This window comes from Somniosus microcephalus, chromosome 7, assembly GCF_052327205.1.
Source record: "Somniosus microcephalus isolate GS21.2 chromosome 7, FLI_Smic_1.0, whole genome shotgun sequence".
Taxonomy (NCBI): Eukaryota; Metazoa; Chordata; class Chondrichthyes; order Squaliformes; family Somniosidae; genus Somniosus; species Somniosus microcephalus.
Genome location: NC_140993.1, coordinates 63732993 through 63748509, shown reverse-complemented (window position 1 = coordinate 63748509; position 15517 = coordinate 63732993). Strand labels below are relative to the sequence as shown.

Here is a 15517-nt window from a genome sequence, read left to right as displayed (position 1 = left end):
GGGTATATGACTTGACGGTGAAAGGATGGCCAACACATGCGACTCACTGTTGCCAGCATTCTCATCCAGAAGAGAACAGCTGTCAGTATGCCAGGGGACCTTGATGTGTGGATCCCGAGTGGTAATTCCACCCAAGTTAAGGGAGAGAGTGCTCAATGAGCTTCAGGAAGGCCATCTGGGAGGGGTGAAAATGAAAAGCCTTGCTAGGGCTTATGTGTGGTGGCCGGGGATCGATCAGCAAATCGAGGACCTGACAAAGAGCTGCTCAGGATGCCAGAAGGTCCAAAATGCACCACCACATGCCCCTCTACACCCATGGGAGTGGCCCTCATCTCCATGGCAACGGGTGCATATTGATTTTGCTGGTCCATTCATGGACTCAATGTTTTTAATAGCCGTGGATGCACACTCGAAATGGCCTGAGGTGATCAAAATGTCCTCCACCACCACGGAGAAAACGATTGCAGTCCTACGGACCATATTTGCCAGGAACGGCTTGCCAGAGCAGATTTGCTCTGATAACGGACCACAGTTTGTGTCCGAGGAGTTTCGAAGATTTATGAAGAGGAATGGGGTAAAGCATTACACATCCGCCCCGTATCATCCAGCCACAAATGGATTGGCTGAGAGGTTCGTACAAACCTTTAAGAAAGCAGTAAGGGCCATGTGTGATGACGACATTCCACTGCAGCACAAGGTGGACAATTTCCTGCTAGCCTACAGATATGCGACACATGCAGTCACCAACCAGACCCCAGCCATGATGTTCTTCAACCGAAGGTTGAGATCTCGTATGGATTTGCTCAGACCAAATGTACGAAGAGATGTTGAGAATAAGCAATTCCAGCAGGTCAATGAGAAGCCGACAAGGAGCTTCAATGTAGGGCAACCAGTCTTGGCCCGCGACTACCGAACAGAGAAATGGCAACCAGGAACGATATGCACACGGCAGGGGCCACTAATGTACACAGTGGATGTTGGGGAGAACATTGTGAGACGCCATGTTGACCAGATCCTAGAGTCACAGGAATGAGTCAACCCCATGTCTCGCCCATACTTACCTGGTGTGAACCCGACATACCGGTAGCATCTACCCCAGAAACAGTAGCATCGGAAGCTGATGAACCAACCGACGACAGGGGGCCAGAATCGCCTCCGCACCAAGAGCAAGGCACTCAGGAAAGGCGCTATCCAGAAAGGATCAGGAAGCCTCCCCAAAGACTGAATTTATAAATTGAAATAAAGAATAGATTTGCCTTTCTAATCTAGGCTTTATTAACTTAAAAATCCGGTAGCACATCTTCAACACCCAGTCCCAACTAAAGGCTGGAAAGAACTGAATTTAAGATGGCCACCACAAATTACATGACATCAACTACCAATGAGATTACAGCATATATCCCAAGGCAGGAAACAAACAACCAATCACAATACTTCTTACTAAACATAAAGAATAATCATCACATTCACCCCTCCTTTTAAAATATACTCCAACCTAAATAACCTTTACAATTTATAATTAATTATTTACAACTAAAACTATGCACAGACAAAATAAAACTATTCAACATGACACAATACTAAGTGAGCAACAACAAATAGTAACATTGCACATAAGTATTAAGTATCTCTCAACTAAAACAATATAATATAATATTTCAACAATTTTAAAACATTACTATCAATTTAAAAGTCCATTTTCAATCGGTCGACCAGATATCTTGTTTGTGTCGACCTTCTTAACCTTGGTGAAATTCCTTGCCCTCCCACACCAGGAGACACAGAAGTATCTTCTGCAGGAAGGCTATCCATATCCTGATTTTCAACGGTTTCCGGATTAGAAATCCCATCAGGAGGTAAACTGGGACGGTCATGAACATCCATCGAGGGCTGACTAATAGAAGTATAATTATCTGCAGTCGGATTGGAAATATTCGTAGTATCTGTAACAGCATCCACATTATCTGAATAATGACTATTGTTAATATCCTCAGAAGAGGGCTGGCCACCACAAGGAGCCAAGTCTTTAACTGAAACGGTACTTTCTTTCCCATCTTGGAATCGAATATGAGCATATTGGGAATTTGCCTCCAACAGCTCCACCTCCTCCACTAAAGGATCATATTTTGACAATCTAACATGGCGTCGAAGCAGCACAGGTCCCTGCATAGTAAGCCATGAAGGTACCGAATATCCCATAGTAGATCTCCGCGGATAGTTAAAGAGCCTTTCATGGGGGGTCACATTAGTAGCCGTTGAAAGCAATGATCTAATGGAATGCAGGGCATCAGGCAGTACCATTTCCCACTGTGTATTCTTAAGGTTCCGGGATGTCAAAGCCAACATAACTGCCTTCCAGATCACCCCATTGTATCGTTCGCACTGTCCATTACCCTGGGGATTATACGGGGTAGTTCTGCTAGTAGAAATTCCCCGACTCTGAAGGTATTCCTTCAACTGGGAAGACATAAAAGAACTTCCCTGATCCGAATGGATATACGCAGGCATCCCAAAGATGACAAAAAGTTGAGTCAGACATTTGATAACTGTAGCAGCTGATACATCTGCGCAAGGAAAAGCAAAAGGGAACCTTGAAAACTCATCCACAACAGTAAATATATATCGGTTTTGAGTAGTTGAAGGAAGAGACCCCTTGAAATCGACGCTCAAACGTTCAAAAGGATAAGTAGCCTTTATAAGATGAGCTCGTTGAGGCTTAAAGAAATTCGGTTTACACCGAGCACAGATAGAACATGATGAAGTCATCCGCTTGACGTCTTCAACTGAGAAGGGCAAATTCTTACTGCGTACGAAGTGTATCATCCTCGTAACCCCAGGATGGCATAAGGCATTGTGAAGATTAATAAGCGTATCTCCGTGAATCACAGAACAATAAGCCCTCGATAGCGCATCAGCAGCAACATTATCCTTCCCCGGACGATAAACTATATCAAAATGGTAACATGCCAACTCAATCCTCCACCTCATTATTTTATCATTCTTAATCTTTCCAAAATGTTTGACATCAAACATAAAGGACACAGACTTTTGATCAGTTACCAACGTAAAATGTCGCCCCGATAAATAATGTCTCCATTTACGCAGTGCTTCTACTATTGCATACGCCTCTTTCTCTATTGAAGAATGCCTTTTTTCACTATTGTTCAAGGTACGTGAGAAAAAGGCCACAGGTCTTCCATTTTGGTTCAGAGTAGCCCCAATTGCAAAATCAGAAGCGTCCGTCCCAATCACAAAAGGGACCTGCTCATCAATAGAATGCACAACTGCTCCAAGGATATCCTTTTTAAAATGATCAAAACACGTCCTGGCCTCCCATGATAGAGGATATGTCGTAACCCGAATAAGAGGCCGGATCTTCTGTGAAAAATTTGCAATCCAATTAGAATAGTAAGAAAACAGTCCAACAACTCGTTGCAAAGCCTTAGAATTAGTAGGACAAGGTAAATCAATCAATGGTCGCAGACGTTCTGGGTCTGGTTTAATCTTGTTTCCCGAGATAATGTACCCCAGTAGATTTACCTCAGTGGTCGAAAAGGTACACTTCTCTTTATTGAAAGTTAAACCAACTTTTTCCGCAGCTTGAAGGAATCTTTCTAAATTAGAATCATGCTCCACCCTTGATTTGCCACACACCGTGATGTCATCTAAGTATGAAAAGGTGTCAGAGAGAGAGTTATCACTTATAAAAGCTCCATTGCCCGTTGAAAACAAGCAACACCATTAGGAACACCAAATGGTATTCGGCAAAACTGATACAGCTTTCCACCAGCCTCAAAGGCCGTATATGGTTGATCCTTCTTAACAATAGGAATCTGATGATAAGCACTCTTTAGGTCAATAGTGTTAAAAACCTTATACTGAGATACTTTATTGATAAGCTCATCAATCTTAGGCAAAGGGTACGCATCTAATTGAGTATACCTATTAATAGTTTGGGAATAGTCTATCACCATTCGTTTCTTATGTCTCTCGTTAGTCGTGACAACTACCTGTGCCCGCCAAGGCGAACAACTAGGTTCAATGATTCCTTCCAATAAGAGACGTTGAACTTCAGAATTAATAAATTCTCTATCCTGACTGCTATACCTTCTTGACTTGGTAGCAATTGGCTTACAATCCGGCATCAAATTGGAAAAAAGTGATAATGGAGAAATGGATAAAGAGGTTAATCCACAAATAGATAAAGGTGGCTTAGTCCCTCCAAATGAAAGACTGAGACTCTCGTGTAACTGAAGCACATCATGACCAATCAAAATATCCGCACAGAGATTAGGCAAAACAGATAGGCGTATATCAGTATACGTATTACCTAGAAGAATCAATTTCACAAGGCAACAACCAGCCACTTGTGAAGTGAGAGTCGTCTGAGCCATACACACCTGATAGGAAACAGGCGAAATTTTCAAATGCTTCTCTTTTGCAAACTGAAGACTTATAAAACTCTCGGTACTGCCCGTATCTATAAGGGCCTTCACTTCCAACCCATTAACTTGGGCCGTAACTATAGCTTTGTTTAGGCCATGAGCAAATGCAGCAGAAATTGATGCAATAAACGCCCTATCTAAAGGCTGAATAGTCACAGAGGAGGTAATTGAACCTGATGATTTACACACACGTGCATAATGACCTCTCTTGCCGCATTTACTACACACAGCCTCCCGAGCAGGACACTTCAGACGAGGGTGCCGGACGTTCCCACAAAAATAACACTTCTGAATCCTAGAGGCAACAGCCGCTGAAGTAGAAACTGTTTCAGAATCTAGTAAACCACTCCTATTAAGTCCACATAATTCCTTTTCATCCGGAACTGCCGAAACCACAGTCACAGGCTGATTAAAAAGAGCATAAGAATCCGAACTTCTCTGAGCCACATCCAATGTAGAAGCTTGCTCAAAAGTACTCTTAAGATCCAAAGTCTTATTTTCTAACAACCGCTGACGAATTGATCTAGACAGTAATCCATTAATAAAAGCATCCCGTACCGATTCTTCCTTATATTCTTCAGCCGTCACGGCCTTATAATTACAGTTAACACTAAGGCACCGAAGTGCTTGTAAATAAGTATCCAAAGATTCTCCTACCTGCTGCCTACGGGCAGATAGAAGGTGACGTGCAAATACCTCATTCTTTGGTTTAACGAAAATCTTTTCCAATGTAGAAATAGCCACTTCGTAAGTTTTACAGTCCAAAATATACTTATACACATCCGGAGCAATGTAGTTGATCAGCATATTCAGCTTATTTAGAGACTCTTGATCCAACACGCCCAAAAAGTTTTTAAATGTACAATACCAATGTTTCCATTTATCATCCACTCCTGCAGAATTAGGGTCAGCATTGAATCGTTCTGGTTGAAGATATCGCTCCATTCTGACATAAAGTTAATAAATTGAAATAAAGAACAGATTTGCCTTTCTAATCTAGGCTTTATTAACTTAAAAATCCGGTAGCACATCTTCAACACCCAGTCCCAACTAAAGGCTGGAAAGAACTGAATTTAAGATGGCCACCACAAATCACATGACATCAACTACCAATGAGATTACAGCATATATCCCAAGGCAGGAAACAAACAACCAATCACAATACTTCTTACTAAACATAAAGAATAATCACCACATAAATAGACTATTTTCAGTTAATGTTGCATGTTAAAAGTGTTAATTGTAATTAGTTGATATTTAATTGTTAAATGAATGTTATGGTACTGTTAATCTAAAAGGGGAGGAATTGTAGTGTATGTACCTTTAAGGGAAGAACTACTGTTTACAGCTCCTGTATACTGTAGTACCGGCAGTGACCACACCTGTATATAAACCCTGAGTAGGGATCTGTACAGTTAGTTTTAGAGTAACCCTCATCCAGTAAACACCTGTTGATTATTCCCTGCAGTCTCTTGTCTCATTATTGAAGGAAATACAACATCAAGATACCCGGATCTAACAGGTGCCATGCGAGATAGAGTAGTGTTGTCATCTGGTGTCTCACAACTCACAATTGAGCAAGAGCAGATGGTGGAGACAGGGACAGCAGTGGAGAGTCCTAGCTCTGCTCAGCTGCATGCAAACGCTGAGCCTCGGGGGCCATCCAGAAAGAGGGCGATCCTGGAGATGCAGGAAGAAGTGAAGGAGACTGTGACAGGTTTTGCGAGCGCGATGTCTGCAAATGTTCAGGGAATGGAGGAGTCCATCTCCAACATGAGCTCCACCATGTCACAGGCGATGGTGATAGTAGGATCTTCCATTGAAGGGATGGCCACCTGCATGGAGCAGTTGATGTGCCACTCACATGAGCACATGCTATCGATGGAGAATACATGGCAGAGGCTCATAGATATGGAAGTGTGGGCTCCTCGCAAAGTGCTTACACTTCTCCCCCATTGCCACCCCCTCAGTCAGAGCCTCAGATGCCTCCTCGGTCAGCGATGGCCGAGTCTGATCCTGCACAGTCGTAGGCGGAGCAGACTTTGGTGGGGACATCAGAGGCTCCAAAACCCAGAGGACGTCTGCCAAAAGTGTCTAAGCAGTCGCAGCAGAGAAACGTGTAGGCTACCTCTACCTCTGCTGAAGCCACAGGGGTAGCACCTCATAGAAGCACGCGTAAGAGAAAGATGACACACAAGTAGATTCACAAGGGTAACCACATGGGTGTTCTTTTCAATGTTAATGTCAAGTTTCCGTTAATGTGACCTCAACCATAAAAATCTTTATTTTCACCACTTTCCGGTCTTGGAGAAATTTGTGTGCACTTTTGGAAGTGACTTAGTGAGTTGCAGTAAATGGTGAGACATAACAGTACTTCTACCAATGGTGATCAGTGTGAAAGGAATGGCGTGGTCATTGTGGGGATGGTTTATGATGTTGCTGTGGGGTGGTGCCAACCTGGCACAGCATGTGGCATCCATATGGGTGTACAGCGTAAAGTTAACTAAATCTGGCCATGATGAGGCCATCCCTGGCCTCCCGGGCAGCAATGTGCTCGGGTGCTGATGCCCTCTGTCCTGTGCAGCATCAAGTGGTTGCGTTGCAGGTTGGTGGTGTTGTTGTTGGTGCTGCTGATGTGCCTGGTACTGCTGGTATTGGGGCTCATCGTGGTCAGATTCTGAGGACCAAGGTGAGACTGTATAAATGGAACCAATGCTGATGGAATAGATGGCAGGTCAAGTAGAGTTGACAGAAGCAATCTGTCAATGGTGAGAGAGGTTCTTCCAATGAGGTGACACTGGATGGAGACTTTGTTGGAAACACCTGCAGCCTACAGAAAGCTAAATCTGTGCTGGCAATGTAGTCAGCAACAGCTTCTGCCTGAGGAAAGTGATCAGCTGTGAGGCTGGAGCTTTTACAGTACATTTCATGCTGTCAAGTGGATCAATGGCCACTCAACTCCTACCGCAGGTTGACAGACGTGGTTCCCGAGCAGTGTGAATCTGTGGGCATGCTGGGAAATTTGAAAGGTAGGGCAAAAAAGCGCTTAAGTGTCTGACATCAAGCTGATAATGATTTCAATTTGGTTGCCCACCTCTGCCATTCGGGTCGCTGCCGCAGGGAATGGCGTGTGGGTGCGGGATGACGGTGGGTTCCCAACCCACTCTGAGTTTTTTCAAATTTCCCACCTGACCCGCCTCCGATCGCGCCTGCACGGAACCCAGAAAATTCCGGCCTGTGTGTGGGAAAGGGTCCATGATTATGTTCTGCTGCGGGGTTTGACTTTGCACCTGAGGTGGGTTGTCACGTTATTTAGGGTGCGTTCACACTACAGCTCCAGTGTCGGTTTAACGTCTCATCCAAAAGACAGCACCTCTAACAGTGCAGTATTCCCTCAGTACTGCACTGGAACATCTGTCTAGATTTTATGCTCAGTGTCTCTGGAGTGGGACTTGAACACACAACCTTCTAACTCAGAGATGAGAGTGCTACCACTAAACTAAGGCTGACACCTATTAGTCAGTGAAGACTGAATTGGACTCGGCTGTGATCCATGGACAGTAACCTGCTGATACTGAGTGGCCTTAGTGCTTCTGGGGTGGATATCTGGCACAGGACGACAGATGGGGTGGGATTAACAGATAGGAGCTGGTGACAATGGCGGTTAATTTTTCATCTTCACTACATGGGTGGTAATCTGCTGGAGCAGATCGCCCACCCGTTGTATAACTTGCTCGATTTTCATTCACCCCTGGGTGGTAATCTGGTGGGGCGGGAAATCTGCTCGCCAAATTACCACCCAGGCAGCGAATGTGAAAATCTACCCTGGGTCGTCACTCAGAATCCTGCCTGTTGGAAATTCACGCAGGAGCCTGGTTGGGACAGAACTTTCACTGGGCCCAAGTATGACCCCAAACATCAGAGGGCGCTGGGCTGAGCAGGGGAGGGAACTTGCATGCCTGCAATTTCCTCAGTCCCAGCCGTTCTAATGTTCAGAGTCCTGGATACACTGGTAATCCAGTATTGGACTGACAGAAGTGTGGACCGCCCAGGTGAGGTGGAGGAGTGCTTTTGTTGATCAAGTAAGATGTGGCAGCACTAGGCAGGGTGGATATAGCAACAGAAAGGATAAGGTTGAAACAATGTGGACTTTTAAAAATTCATTCTGAGAATGTGGGCGTCACTGGCAAGGCTGGCATTTTTGCCCATCTATAATTGCCCTCCTTCTTTACAATTGAATGGTTTGCTAGGCCAGTTCAGAGGCAGTTAAGAGTCACATATAGGACAGACCGCGGAAGGACAGAAATTTCCTTCCCTTTCCTTTCCTTCCCAAAGGACATCAGTGAAACCAGCTGGGGTTTATGACAAAACAAGACAGCTTCATGGTCACATTTATTGATATAGTATGAAGGGTTTTGATAGGGAATAGATCGGGAGAAACTGTTTCCACTGGCAGGAAGGTTGATAACCAGAGGACACAGTTTTAAGATAATTGGCAAAAGAACCAGAGTGGAGAGAAGCGAGTTGTTATGACCTGAAATGCACTGCCTGAAAGGAAGCAGGTTCAATAATAAATTTCAAAAGGGAATTGGATATATAGTTGAAAAGGGTAAAGATTGCAGGGCTATGGGGAAACAGCAGCGGAGTGGGACCAATTGCAGAGCTCTTTCAAGAGCCACCACAGGCACGATGGGCCAAATGGCTTCTGTGTTGTAAGATTCTATGATTCAAGATTTTTTCTAAACTGAAGTCAAATTCTCAAACTGCCATTAATGAGAGTGGAACTCATGTTCTCTGTATTACTGTTCCAGTAACATAACCACGACACTATCTGAGCAAAGATAAGAGTGGCAAATTATTAATTGGTAACTGCTATAGACCAGCTGGTCACAGTGAACAGACAGATGGGGAGCAGTCTGGGCAGGGCTGTGGAACATTGGGAATACAAACAAATTCACTGTGCCAGTCAGGATGGTTTCCTCGTACATCACGTGGGCCATGCTATTAGAGAAGAGCTGTTTTGGATCTGACGTTTTGGATGTGATGTTGTGATTCACTGGAGCTGGTCAGTAACCTGGGGGTAGTGCTAGAGAGCACCTGAGATTCAGTGAACATTAGATGTGATGTTGTGAAAACTGAGGCCAAAAACAACAATTTGGTGTTGCAAGAATTTAGAAAAGGACATTTTGGGACTATAGGAAACTTAGGCAATGCTAATTGGGAAAGTAAATTTAAAAATAGAACTGAGAATGTATTTATGGCTATTATACAGAATAAGGAAAGATGGTATGTTCCATTTGGAAAAAAGCACAGCCATACCTAAACCACAGTTAGTAAGGTTAGAAGATGTGATGAAATATGCCATTCATCAGACTCTGTAGTTAACTGTATATATTGTATTGCCTGCTCCGGTGTTTGTGCCTGGTATTGTGTATAGGGCACCGCCCCCTTTGTGTGTCGGCTCCACCCATACCTGGCCCTACTTAAGACAAGTCCAGGCTTGTCTTGCAGTAGAACAGCAGCACGCTAGGTGAAGCTTGTTTTATTCTGCTAACTTCGAGTCTTGAAGTTATTGAGGCGCATCAATTTTATTAGCAAACTTTTAACGATGGATCAACTTTTGAAACCGGAACGCTTGGATTTGGACCCGCATGCTTCGGATGCATCGGCACGGTTTGGACACTGGTTCCAGTACTTGGAATTCTTTATGGCCAACTCCGAAGGCGTCACAGCCTCTAAAGCCACCGGAGATGTGAAACTCGGGATCCTGCAGAATCGGGTAAGCCACCGGGTTTTTCCACTCATACAAGACGCCGCCACCTACCTGGATGCCTGCAACATTCTAAAGGCCCACTATCAGCGGCCTACCAACGAGGTGTACGCCAGGCACCTGCTTGCTACCTGCACACAGCGACCTGGAGAGTCGCTAGAGGACTTTCTAGTCACCCTAAAAGTGCTTGGCAAAGACTGCAAATGCAAAGACGTGAAAGCCACGGTATACACAGACGAGCTGATTCGGGATGCCTTTATCGCAGGCCTTAGCTCTAATCACATCCGGCAGAGACTGCTAGAGAAAACGGGCCTAGATCTGACACAGGCTGTGGACACAGCGCGATCGTTGGATGTGGCTCAGAAGAACTCTGACTCCTACTCGGCAGGCCGCGCGGCCCACGCCGCCTCTGCTTCCCCGCCCGGTAGCCCAACACCGTCGGGGCCCTGCTCTCCCCCCAGAAGCCCTACGACCGCCACGACGCATCGGGGCCCCAAATGCTACTTCTGCGGGCAGCCGAAGCACACCAGGAACCTGTGCCCGGCGAAAGGCACCACCTGCTTTAAGTGCAGTAAGAAGGGGCACTTTGGGAAGGTGTGCAGAGGGAACCCCGCAGGCAAAACCGCCACCGCCGCGTGCGCGCCGTGGGAGCGGCCATCTTGGACGCCATCTTGTCCGACCTCGTGGGGTCCGCCATCTCACGAGCAGACAGCGTGGATGCCATCTTACCCGGCCTCGTGTGGCCCACCATCTTGTCCCGATCAGGGCCCTACAGTGGCGTCGATCACAGTGGACCAGTCCAGACCGCACCCACTATCCAAATCGATGGTGGACATTGAGGTAAACGGGTGCAAGGTTAAATGTTTAATTGACAGCGGGAGCACAGAGAGCTTCATTCACCCTGATCTGGTACAACGACTCTCTCTAACTATAGTCCCTACTCAGGGCAGGATCTCTATGGCCGACAAAACCCAGATATCGACTATTGCGGGTTACTGCGCGGTACGATTGTCCGTTAAAGACACTGTATATAATAATTTTAAACTGTTAATTATGAAGGATTTATGTGTGAGCGTGATCTTGGGCCTGGATTTTCAGTGCCACCACCAAAGCATCACGCTCAATTTCGGTGGGACCCAGCCGCCCCTCACAGTGTGCGGTCTGGCTACCCTGAAGGTAAAGCCGCCTTCGCTATTCGCGAACCTTACCCCTAACTGCCGGCCAATAGCGACCAAAAGCAGGAGGTACAGCTGGGAGGACAGGCGGTTTATCGCGACCGAGGTAGACAGGCTCCTGAAGGAGCGCATTATTGAACGCAGCAACAGCCCGTGGCGTGCCCAAGTGGTGGTGGTGAGGGGTAGCGAGAAGAAGCGGATGGTGATTGACTATAGTCAAACAGTCAACATCTATACCCAACTAGACGCCTACCCGCTACCCCGCATATCAGAAATGGTGAACCAAATCGCCCAATACCGGGTGTTCTCCACCATCGACCTCAAGTCAGCGTACCACCAGCTCTCTATCAGACCAGAGGACCGTTCGTACACCGCCTTCGAGGCAAACGGACGCCTCTACCAGTTCCTCAGAGTCCCCTTTGGGGTGACGAATGGGGTCTCGGTCTTTCAGAGGGAGATGGACTGCATGGTCGATGACCACCACTTGCAGGCAACCTTCCCCTATCTCGACAACGTCACCATCTGCGGCCACAACCAACAGGACCACGACTCAAACCTCGCGAGGTTTCTGAAAACCGCACAAAAACTCAACCTCACCTACAACGAGGACAAGTGCGTTTTCAACACCACGCGCCTCTGCATACTAGGCAGCGTGGTGGAGAATGGGGAAATCGGACCAGACCCCGACCGATTGCGCCCCCTACGGGAGCTGCCCCTGCCCAACACTCCCAAAGCCCTGAAAAGGTGCCTGGGGTTATTCTCGTATTATGCCCAATGGGTCCCTAACTACTCCGATAAAGCCCGTCCCCTCTTGAAAGCATCCTCTTTCCCGTTCTCTGCTGAGGCCCATGCTGCCTTCAAAAGCACTAAGCAGGATATTGAGCGGGCCACGCTACAGGCAGTGGACGAGAACACTCCCTTTCAAGTGGAAAGTGATGCGTCTGACTTTGCCTTGGCGGCCACCCTCAACCAGGCAGGGCGGCCCGTAGCTTTCTTCTCGACGACCCTCCAGGGGCCCGAGATCAGACACTCCTCCATGGAAAAGGAGGCCCAAGCCATCGTGGAGGCAGTGCGCCACTGGCGGCACTACCTAGCCGGCAAACGCTTCACCCTACTTACCGACCAGCGGTCGGTAGCGTTTATGTTCAATAATAAACAGAGGGGGAAGATTAAAAATGATAAGATTCTTAGGTGGCGGATCGAGCTCTCCACCTTCGAGTACGACATCATATACCGGCCGGGGGCCCTTAACGAATCCCCCGACGCCCTCTCACGAGGGATGTGTGCCAACGCCACCAGGGATCGGCTACAGACCCTCCACAACGACCTCTGCCACCCAGGGGTCACACGGCTGTTCCACTTCATAAAGTCCCGCAACTTACCCTACTCGATTGAGGAAGTTCGGTCCCTGACCAGGAACTGCCGCACTTGCGCTGAGTGCAAGCCTCGGTTCTACCGCCCTGATAGAGCCCACCCAATCAAAGCTACACGGCCCTTTGAGCGGCTTAGCTTAGATTTCAAGGGCCCCCTCCTGTCCGTCGACCGCAATGTTTACTTCCTGAACATTGTGGACGAATACTCCCGTTTCCCATTCGCCTTCCCCTGCCCAGACATGACCAGCGCCACGGTCATTAAATGCCTCAACAGCCTGTTCTGCCTGTTCGGTATGCCAAGCTATATCCACACGGATAGGGGGGCGGCCTTCATGAGTGAAGAGTTACGCCAGTACATGCTGTCCAAGGGGATTGCCACGAGCCGTACCACCAGCTACAACCCCCGGGGTAACGGTCAGGTGGAGCGAGAGAACGGGACAGTATGGAGGGCAGTCACCCTAACTCTAAGGACCAAGGGCCTCCCTATCTCCCGCTGGCAGGAAGTCCTCCCAGATGTGCTCCACTCAATATGGTCACTATTGTGTACCGCCACTAATGCCACGCCTCATGAGCTAATGTTTGTTTTTCCCCGGATATCCACCTCAGGCGTATCCATACCGTCATGGCTCTCCACCCCAGGTCCGGTACTTCTGCGAAAGCATGTGAGGGGTCACAAGACGGACCCTCTCGTGGAGCCAGTGCAACTGCTCCACGCCAACCCACAATATGCGTATGTCCGGCACGCCGACGGACGGGAGGACACTGTGTCCATAAAAGACCTCGCCCCAGCCGGTAACAACAGCAACAACGACAATGCCTACAACAACAACAACAACAACCACAACAACTATTACCCACCCACTCCACCCACTATTCTTTCATCACCCCCGGAAGAACACCAGCCAATGGTACCCCCACCACCTACCCCCCCACCACCTACTCCTTCAACAACCCCGGTGGCGCCCCCGGCAGAGACCCAGGAGACCACCCGGGACACCCAGCTGGCACCCGCGGCACCGCAACCGTTACGTCGGTCACAGAGGACTATCACACCCCCGGACAGACTAAATCTGTAGAAGGGGTGAATGTGATGAAATATGCCATTCATCAGACTCTGTAGTTAACTGTATATATTGTATTGCCTGCTCCGGTGTTTGTACCTGGTATTGTGTATAGGGCACCGCCCCCTTTGTGTGTCGGCTCCACCCATACCTGGCCCTACTTAAGACAAGTCCAGGCTTGTCTTGCAGTAGAACAGCAGCACGCTAGGTGAAGCTAGGTGCAGACACCGGCATCTTTTCTTTGCTAATAAAAGCCTTGTTTTATTCTGCTAACTTCGAGTCTTGAAGTTATTGAGGCACATCAGAAGGAACATTAAGAAAAGCAACCAAAAGATACATGAATGTAAGAGACAAGGCTAAAGTGTTTGTGGGCATCTTCAGCCAAAGGTGGCAAGTAGACCATCCTACTTGGCCTCCTTTCAAGGTCCCCTCATCATAGATGCTAGTGTCCAGCTAATTCAGTTGACTACGTGGCATCAAGAAGTGGCTGAGTGCATGGAAAAGGTTATGGGCTTAAGGTTTTTAATTAAAAGAAAAATTGATTGCTGCACAAGTGGCAGGATGTGGTGCAAACAAAGAGCAGGAATAGGGCCAATTCTTTCTGCTTTTCACTCAGGGAGATCTCATTTCCTTATCACAAAGCAGAGGCCCCTCTGCATTACCCGCAGACTTCCAGAGGTTACCCTGGGACTTTGCGTGTGGATAGCAGCCAGAAGGCCCTGGAGCTGATGGCCATTTCTGCTGTTGCAACCCTCTGAGGTCTGCTGCAGCGACTGACTTTCCTTCCCTGGACACCTGCCAAGGGGTGAGTATGCACAGGGGGGAAATGTGGGGCCTAAGATAATGACCTGTAACCAGAGGGATTGGGGAGGGGAGAAGAAAATCAACCCCAAGGGATGATCTTCTGCCTCCAACAGATATTTGAGAATTTGATCATGGAAAATCTGGGAACTCAGCACAAATCTACCCACAATTTAACTCAAATTATCCACCTCACTCAAAGGTTGTATTACAATTGCCGTAAAACAAAAGTACAAGACCCACCTACAAAGAAAGAGGGCTCCCCATGTCCTGGCCAACATTCTTCCCTCTAACAACCACTCAAAGGGGTTAAATTGGATAACCTCTAAAAACGAGCACACAATCACAGTAGGCGACCACCCCTCCTCGCCCGTTCACAGCGATTCAGGCAGCATTTCAAAGTCATGATTTTAATGATTGCTGCGTGCCACCAGCACTATCCGCGCCGTTCATTGGCTGCATGCATCAGGAGTGGACCCAATATGGGCAGTGGCTCGCGCACTTTAAAGGCAGCCTGCACCTCTTAAAGGAGAGGTGCATTGTGGCTGCTAGAAGAGATGGGAATCATTGTTTATCTGTTGAAATGTCTGAAGCTGGGAGAGAACAGGCACCAAAATTCTCTGATGCTGCACTGGAAGCCTTGATGCAGGAGGTGGAGAGGAGGATGGACATCCTCTCTTTGCAGAGGGGCAGGAAGGCCTCATGTTGTGCATTTGGTGTTGTTTTTTATGTCTGCAGTCAAGTGAGGGAGATAACAATAAGTGTTGACAGAAAGAGGATGACATGATGGTAATGGAAATGGGAAAGGTTAGGAGAGTGGCAGTGATGGGGAACGGGGAGGTGTATTTGAGGTCAGTGGAAGCACTGCTCAATGAGCTGACCTCGTAGAGCC

At 47.4% G+C, this 15517-nt stretch overlaps 1 pseudogene; it reads left to right on the top strand.

Moving 5' to 3' along the window:
* Nucleotides 1-15517, top strand: part of LOC147114665 (uncharacterized) — a 71252-nt pseudogene that overhangs the window by 54190 nt on the left and 1545 nt on the right.